Consider the following 9,875-nt stretch of genomic DNA (forward strand, 5'->3'; position numbering starts at 1 on the left):
GCAATGCACTCATTGAAAAACATGATAGAGCTTAATATTAATATAAAAGTAATAAACTGTTAACCATTATTTATTACTAGTTCAGATCAATTGAATTATGCCTTAAACTTCTACTATTTACTATTGGGGGTCCCCAATAGTAAAAGTTATTATTTTCCAGATTACTGAGGCGTTCTCAATAAACCTTACAAATGTCTAGAAGGGATAGGAAGATTTGAATAGTGGTTTGATTTCATGCTTCGCCAAGGCAAACAGATTGTTAACTACCCTTTTTGTGATTATGCGTCATTATGGAGACGGGGACAGGGCTCACTGAGAAAATAAATGTTTTCTTCTTCTTCTCCCTGCTGTCATTGTGCACCTGTGGAAAGCACATGTGCTCTTATAATGTGACATAGAGTGGCTTAATGGCAAATAGCATGCAATGTCTATGTAATATTCTATTTAGTTCAGTGCCGACATAAGAAATAGGTATGTCATGTTACATGTATCAACAAAGATGCTAGTGTTTACTGATGTAAAGTTAGTCTTTTTTGTCAGAGAGAGATTGAGACTGCTCCAAAAATAGGTATGACCTGGTCATTTTGAAAGTAGCTCGCAAGCCGAAAAAGTGTGGGCACCCCTGCTCTAGCGGTATGTGATATGGAGTTTCCTTCCTCTGAGCCACAGGCGGTATTGGTTTGGTTCCCCCTTCTTTTGTTCTGTCATTTTTTATGACTCTCCCGTCAATCACAAGCCCTTCTGTCTTAATGCCCAGGGCTAATCCTGCTGCATTCCTCTCCTTTCCCCCTCTCCTATTCCAGGAGCATATGTCCCTGTGACTCGGCAAAGCTCTGCTAATTAGAAGCTCCTATTGTGGCAGGTGTTTCTGTTTAGCGAAGTTGGTAGTTGCTGTTGTTATTGTGGTGGCGGAGTGGAGAAAGGACTGACTGTGCTAGCAGAAGGTTTTTATAGTGCATAATGAATCCACCTCCGGGTGGTCGGAGGCTGTAGATCCACTTCTTTTCAGATGCTTGTTTGTTCTGTGTGCAGAGAGCAGTCAGACCCTAAAGAGATCCTGATTTAATCTCATTTTATCTCCTCTGTGCTGGAGAGCGGGATTAGTTGGGGAGAACCATGAGGGTAGAGGGACACCTATTCTTCAGACACCTTTTGTTTTCACAACGTCATAAATACTCGATACGATTCACACAAATGTGCAGAAGCACCGAAGAAGCCATTGGTATATCATAATCATCACCTATAACAAGGGCCCAGAGGGTTTCCCTGGTCAGATCACGTGGTTCCTTTCCATGCAATATTGTGATATGTAATAACCATGCAATGTTATAAGGACCGTTTGATTGAGTTGTTTTTGTGTCTCCCTCAACCCTTGGGAGAATGGCACGTGTGGCGCATTCAAACCCAGCAAATCAACGAATCGCAGTCGTTCTCTTTCAAGAGGTCATCCCTGTTGGAACACCTGCTCCTGCAAATAGAGAAAGGCAAGCGTCTCAAGGGTGGTGACCTCTGCTACCACACACCTCCTCTGGGTCAAGGGTCAAACAGTGACCAGTGAGGCTGCACATCAACGGTCCTGCTTCTCTCTGCGTGACCGGAGCACGACCTGGAAGTCCTGTTCAGCCCACCCCACACACACACACATGCAAGATCCTTCTCACTATCAACAGCTCTTCAAGGCATGGTCCGTCTTATCTCTTTCCCCATAGGGAGTAGAGCCCTATTGCTATTGTTAGGGGTTTTATTATTATTATTGTTCAGATGCCATAACTCAATTTTCTGTGAGACAGATGAGATAGATAGGTGAGAAGATGAAACTTGGCAGTACAGTATGATAGGAAGTGGTGATCACTACCCCCAAATGTAATATTACCCCCATTGGCCTAATGGAGGCACTATAACAGGTTTTTTAAATTGCCAACTTTATCTCCTTATCTCCTACATTGAACTCTATTGATAAGGGGGCCAGATTTTCAAAATGTTATTTGCAAAGGGGCCAGATATTTTCTACATGCATTATTCTTTCCAATAACTGTATACACTTGTAAAACAACACACAAACACCACTATATTCCTACGAAGTAGACTACCTTTAATTAATGCAATCAATTTATTTATTTACAAATGTATTTTAAAATTGCTTATTACAGGCCTATATAAGTACATACTTTCTTTTGAATAACACTTTCCTCATTTGCTGGATATGAACACAGCACACAGTGATCTGTTCCCCTTCTAATGAGAGAAATTGCACTTCTTTGACTGGGCAAGAGCAGAAAGGTTTGGTTTATATGGCAATTCTCAGGCAATGATGACAGTGTTCATTTGTTAGGAGGAAATGGGTGTTCAGCCCACAGACTGAAGCTCCTGCCTCAGATTGGCACTACTCAATGGGCGGGACAACAGGGAAAAAACACTTCTCCTACTGGTTCGTTTTGGCACCAAATATCAGATTTGGGCTGGGATTGTTTTGCAGATGTTTATTAATGTTCAAAATAATAAGCCTGACCTAGAGTCACCAAATTTGGTCCATAGGCCCCCTCATCATGATGAACAAAAAAGCCTCTTGGACCACCATTTTGAATTTTGTGAAAAACACCTGAAACACTACGGCTTTTACAGATTTGACCTATCTGCATCAAACCTATCTTGGCCTCTCACATAAATGGTTATAAATAAAAGACAATTCATCCAATCATGATAAAAGTTCCAGATGGTTCCAAATGGTTGGCCTGATTAGTATGTCTTCTCACAGTCTACATCTTACATTCCACCCTTTGATGATGTTTTTCACTTTTAATTGAAATATATCTGCCTCAGACAAAAGTAAATAAATCAGAATTGGGCAATTAGTAATCCATGATTGTTCTGGCCATCGAGGAGTCCTTCAAGTGTAATGATCCAGCTGCTCCCTCCTGAGCTCCATGTTGTGCAACAGAACAGTGTTCATAGTCTCCAAATACCAACATCCAGTTTCAGAATGCAATCTGAGAAAATATGTATGCCAGTCCTTCCAGTTTAAGGCTGTGGATTCTCCTTCAGAGGTTCCATACTGTGCAACAGTTCATGCAATATCTCCTTAGATGTTAAATCCAACTTCAAAACACCATCTGAGAAAATATTAAATCTGATGTATCCACACATCGTCCAATGTCTTTAGAAACAGTGACCATTGTTTTTGATGAGGTTGCATTTCCTCGGATGTCTGACTTGTCTTTAGAGTGATTCCATCAGTCCATCTGATTCTGCTCTTTCTGTAAACATTTCCTGGATTATGTAATGGTCATTGACTGCAGTGTCATGTGAAGTCTACTAATCATGTTATCCCAGTCTATCCCCAAGGTGTTGTTATCACACCTCATTGAGTCTCTGCCTTGTATCAAGAGCTACATTTTGCATAACCCACTCTATACCTCCAGATGTTCCGCCCTTGACTATGAACAGGATTGAATATCTGGTCACAATCATAATTATCCAATTCAAATTCAAATTCATACTAAACCAAATGTCCTACTGTGTCGCTGCTGCCACATTTGTCTTGCGGGTAATAGTTAAAAATGTATATGGCTGTGATCTGTTGCTGCTAAAAGTATTGCCATGTCAGTTTGCAACTCCTCTACCTTCCTCAAACGGTCCTGATAGCTTGGCCTATCACCTTAATGGGACTCACATTGTCTTACAATATGCCCAGTTTTGCCACATGCAAAACAAACAACGCTTTTACACTGTCTAGCAATATGCCCTAACTTACCACATGCAAAACAGACAACCATTCCATTGGATCTCTCCTTGTGAAAGCTTTTACAATGTCTTGCTATGTGTCCACTCTCCCCACATTTAAGGCAAATAATAACTCCATCTGAGTCATATGTTGGGGGTCTCTCCCTTCTTGGCCGCTTTGTTTCAATTGGGGTATTGTAACCTCTACGCTTCCTTGATGCTCTCCTACCAAAGGGGGTACATTGTGTATCCCCAAAAACAGCTACAGGGTAGTTAAGTTTCTGACAGTAGTGTTGTAGACTTTGGTCATTTTTTATCACTATGTCTGTGTACGGGTTGTTAAAATCTATACATAATGCAAAGGCTTGTCCTGTGTTAGCATCGCTCTGCGCAATCAGTGCTGACTTGAAAAGGGGGTCTTGCTGAGTTAACCCAACAATGCCACTGTATGAATTGAAAGCTTCCCACAATCTAAATGCATATACTGCTGGATGCCCTTTGGTGTCATTTGTACCTCCTTTATCTTTTGCCAGTTTACTGAACAAGTACCCAATACAGCAAGCAAAGCCTTTTTCCTAGCTTCTGCATCTGCGTTCTTAGTCCGTATATTCTGAGGAAGCGCGCTGGCCAAAGAATGGGGCAAACAAACCATCAACACAACACACGTGTCACAATCAGTTAAGCTGTGTAAATCAGCCTGGTGTTCTAAAGTAGCTAAAAATTCCACAGGGTCCCGCTGAGCAGGTCCAAACTCCCCAATATTCCTAACTATTGATTATATGTCTCTGGGAGACATGGATTTCACTGTTGTGGTGATGACTGAGTGCCTAAGTGTATCAGCATGAGCTGTTGTATAAGTGGTTGACTTATGCACTGGGGCTACGGGGAACCTTACTCTATTAACAGATAATCTATCCCCCCGCCATTGTGTGTCTGGCTCTGTTTGTCTATCCCAAAAAGTGTGTTCAAACCTCTTATTGCATGTAATCATAAGTTGTCTGCACTTTCACTAAAGCTACAGATGTGTCCTCTAACGCTGTTTGTGTGGCAGCAACGATTTCCTTTTGCCCAGAAACTTCCTTCATTAGCTGTAACTGAACTTCTGCACAAAGGTTAGTCTGAGATTGACATGTTTTGATTGCAGAAGCTTGCTGTTCGACCAAGATTCAAGATTCAAGATTCAAGATTCTTTATTTGTCACGTGCATACAAGTATACAGTGAAATGCAAAAGTGACAATGCCACAGAGTAGTGCAACAATAAGTTTTAAAATAAAATAAAATAAAATAGAAATAATAAAAAATATAACCAGTATAAACAGTATAAGCAGTATAAACAGCGGTGAAGCAATGTACACAATGGAATGGCTATATACAATGGCAATGACAGGTTGACAGTACAGATAATTACAGTGGAAGATGAGTCTGCAATGGATATTTATGTGTGTGCATGTGTGTTATGATGTCAGTGAGTGTGTGAGTGACTTGAGGGGGGCACTGGTGGGGTCATCGTTGATCGTTGACCCGATCCTGTAGTACACTATTCTCCTTTTCTAGTGTAGATATTCTTGTCTTTAACGTATTGTGAGAAACAAGGAGTGTTTGTAATGCTGTGGCCACTTTTTCTTTCTTATTCTTTAACGTCTTTAGGTTACTGTTGAGCTCGAACATTCATAGAGCTCATCTTGGCTGTCTAACCGCTATAGTATATACTCCACTTCCGATCTTCTGCCGTAGATTGAAAACCCATCTCTTCAGGCTACATCTTAACAGTCCCTCCAAAAGACCGCTTCACCCTCACTACCCCCCCTATACTAACCCTAACCCCAACCCTAGAGACCTCTTCACCCCCGCTACCAAGTTCTCTCCTGCTAATAAAAAAATTAAAAATAGCCTACTGGCATTACGACTGCCTATGGCCTCTGTTGTGAGCATTGATTACTTTGTCTCATGATGACTGTTGGATAGATGATTCACTTACTTAAACAAATGTATTGTTGTAACTCGCTTTGGATAAAGGCGTCTGCTAAATTCCATAAATGTAAATATAAATGTACTTCATGTACCCCATGGTTATCAATGTACTGCCCCAATAACATTGTGAAACCAATAGCATACTCAAATCTAATGAAAAACAATATGAACTCAAACTGTCTCCCTTTCTCAAAAAGTCAATGGGGTCCAAAACCATTACTCATGAAGTAACTCTTTAATCTACAGATGCAAAAGAGCATTTACGCATTTACACCAGTCACATAAAAACTGATAAATCAAAGATGGTCTATCCTTTTGCTATAAACCTGGTAGACATCTCAAAGGCTCTCTCCTTTGACCATTCTCAGACAGCTGTTTGATCCCGTGACCTTGCCATGAGGCTTAGACCCCGTTAATTGCTGCTTGCAGCTTTAATTATTATTATTATTATTATTATTATGAATAAGGCCTAGGCAGTAGCCACAAAACTGTCTCAAACCATGATTCAGGAAAATATTAGCATTGGAAATGGCAAGGAAAAGGGGATTATGAGAAACTATGTATTAATGTGTGACAGACACACAGGACAGGCAACGTTTCGATCCAACAAGGATCTTTGTCAGGTAATTTCCCACAGAAATGTACCACTCATATTTAAACATAGAAGGACAAACCTCACCAGTTAAGGGGGTCTATACATATTAAAGCTGAACGGGGCTAAACGAAACATATACTTTTTACAAATATTAAAACCGAAGCCATTCATATCAAGGTAGACAAAAATGTTTTGTTGCAATACCAAGTTGTGGCTGTCATAATAATTAAGAGATAAGAAACGTTAGATAAGAGACGTAACAGTGTATTAGAAACACCTTCTCAAGGATTTAAATGTCCACACAGAGCAAATATCAATGTCAATAGACACCGGTACATGTACAACAATGATTAATTACAATTAACAACTGACTCTGTTGTGTGTTCTCTTCCAACATGTTGCCTCACACAAATTGCATATGCTCCTGGTATACTGTTTAGAGGCGTCTTCCAAGCTCTATAGACAGTCCCTCCTAAAGACCTCTTCACCCCCACTACCCCCCCTGTACTAACCCCAACCCCAACCCTTGAGACCTCTTCACCCCCACTACCCCCCTGTACAAGTTCTCTCCTGTTAAAAAAAATGAAAAAAATGAAAAAAATGAAAAAGAAAAAAGGGCTTCTGGCATTACGACTGCCAATGGCCCCTGGTGTGAGCATTGATTACTTTGTCTTATGATGACTGTTGGATAGATGATTCACTTACTAAAACTAATGTATTTGTTGTAAGTCGCTTTGGATAAAAGCGTCTGCTAAATGCCATAAATGTAATGTAAATGGATGGGGAGGGGAGGGGACATCCAGGTGCAGGAAATCCGCCTATCGTTATTCGTCTCCCAACACCAAATGAGTCACTAACTTCACCAGGCTTCTCATTAGCTGTCTGCACTAGCTATATAGATATATTTATATTTGCAGAGAACACAATTCCCATCTTCATTCTGAGCCCCACCTTCCCAAACTCGTGATTTGCTGATAGAGGTGTCAGTCTCCCAGGATGATTTTTTTCTCCCTTCTCGAAGTTCTCAAAAGCTGGAACCATTATTTCCAGACGTACCGCATTAGCTGGTACGGATGGTTCCAGACTAATAGAAGGGGGACAGCTGTCTGTAATAGACAATTTACCTCTAAGTGCATAAGTATGGGGGAGCCCCTACATTCCCCTCACCCACCATACATTATCCATATACCATTAAGATCATTTGCATACAGATGCCAACTCGAGCCTGCTGGTTGGATGTGAAAGAGGCGGGGGAGGGGTTTCAGCACCCCTGTCACTGCTCTGGGACTGGAGCCTGCTGGCCCATTGGCCCAGCGCCATGGTGACAGGAATGTGGAAACTAAATTACCATGGATACTTTGGAGGGTGGGGTGGGGTTAATCAATCTTTGAGGATATTTGAATCCAGAAGAACCCAGTGCAATAATGACTGGACCTGAGCAGTCTGACTTTGCAGGTAGAGTTTTATTTAATCAAGCATTGTTTTAATGGAGGGAAGATTGGGCTGGTATTGCCTAGGGCAAAGTGACACATGTAAAAAGATCTGGAGTCCAGAAAGTGTGTGATTAATTAAGGAGATGTGAATTGGGATGGGGGTGGGAGGGGGGGTGGGAGGGTGGCTGCACGAGGGCAGGTGGTAAGGACTTCTTGAGAAGAAGGCAAATTGTCTTATTGGGAGGGTGTGGGGAGTGTAACGGGTTGGTCGACGGATGAATGAGAGAGCACGTCTCCCTGCCCCCCCCCCCAAACAAAAAAATAAACCCAGTAAACCTATACTTTGGGACATCTGCTAAGCCTATTAGGCAAAGACATAGTGTACAGCTCTCTCAAACTTCACAGCAAACTTAAAGGGGCAATCTAGGATTGGTACCTCCATTTTACTTTGAAATGAATTATATATAGCCAATTATTTTTTAAGAATATAACTTATAAATGCCTCATGCACTTAGTTCAACTGTTTTTTACCCCATCAGACCCAAAATATAATCTTGTTTGACTCCATTGTTTCTAAACAATAATTGTAGACAAACACTGTATAGCTTCAAGACATGTAGTTAAAACGATCATTTTGATCTCATGGATGGTCAGTGCTTGCATTCATTGCTCAGTCTGAATTTGAGAGTGGTTGCATTTCTCCAGCCCCATCCCTAACTGGCAGGTGAACTCTTTGTTGTTGTTTGAATCCCAGATTATCGTTTTGATGGTCATATTGTGAACTATTCCTGTTGCTAGCGTTATTCTTACAGCTCTCATTTGCAAGTTGACAATGTTTGCAAGATTCTGACAGTCCTAAACATGAATATTTCTAGGCCCTGCAACCTTGTGTTATGCATAAGGCCCAGAGAACTTCTTGACCACCTGACCTGTCACATAATTTACCTGCATTCACAGTTTATCCTCAGGGCACCACTGCATGCACTTCCACAGTTCCAGAGGGTTTCTTCTACTCGTAATAAAGCATTTGTAACAACTAAAATTGCAATTACTTCAAAAGTTTTTTTTTTTTTCAAGAGTAATTTACGTCACTCTTGAAAAATAGATTTTATCTGAAGAAGACTAACCTGGATAAATATATATATATTAGTTTTAGTCACTTCATAGTATAACTGTATAACTAGTATAACTTATTGAAAGGCTCATGTACAAAGAATCATTTTATTGTTGCAGGGCTATTGATTATATACCATTGTTTGTATTATCCACAAGCTTGAAAATGTTATTTTTTGAACTAGTTTTTTCTTTTCCCACAAATTTTAGATGAGAGTAGACGGATATTGCTCCAGCTGTGTCAAAGAATCCTTTTCTCACTATACACACACACACACACACACACACACACACACACACACACACACACACACACACACACACACACACACTCACACACACACACACACTCACACACACACACACACACACACACACACACAGTGCTCATTAACCAGGCTCTTGTTCAATGGCCTGGAAATCATCCTGCTGGCTCCGCCCCAAAGTGTGAGCAGTCTTTGTCATTGTAATCAGGCACTGACATGAGGGTGTGTGCAGGGGACATCATGAGTGTGTGTGTGTGTGTGTGTGTGTGTGTGTGTGTGTGTGTGTGTGTGTGTGTGTGTGTGTGTGTGTGTGTGTGTGTGTGGAGTGCAGCAAGTTTTGGCAATGTATAAGGCCTCCTCCCGGCCTCCATTCATAGCCATATCCAACTGTGCGGGGGAAGTATAAGCGGGGAAGTAAGGCTAGCAAGTGTGAGTGATAAAGAACTCTGTTTAGCTCAAATGACATGACGAGTCACAGTAACGAGTCACACTCAGAACATTTGTGCCGAAAACATGATAGAGTACCACAATTGCACACTTTTAAAATCACGTATCTTAGCAACACTATACACTTCACACTCATTGATTGTACAGGCATTGTATTCGCTTTTATTGTCTCTGCATTTGAGGTTCTGTCTATCTGATGACTAGAGCTACACAACTCCCCTCCCTCCCTCCCTCTCTCCCACAGGCCCCTGGCTCTGCAGATGCCCCTCAGAAGGGAGGAGGGGGGGGGCTGCAGTCATCATTATCTGCAGTACCATCTGCCATAGGGG

The sequence above is a fragment of the Argentina silus genome (assembly GCF_951799395.1).
Source record: "Argentina silus genome assembly, chromosome: 8".
Lineage (NCBI taxonomy): Eukaryota > Metazoa > Chordata > Actinopteri > Argentiniformes > Argentinidae > Argentina > Argentina silus.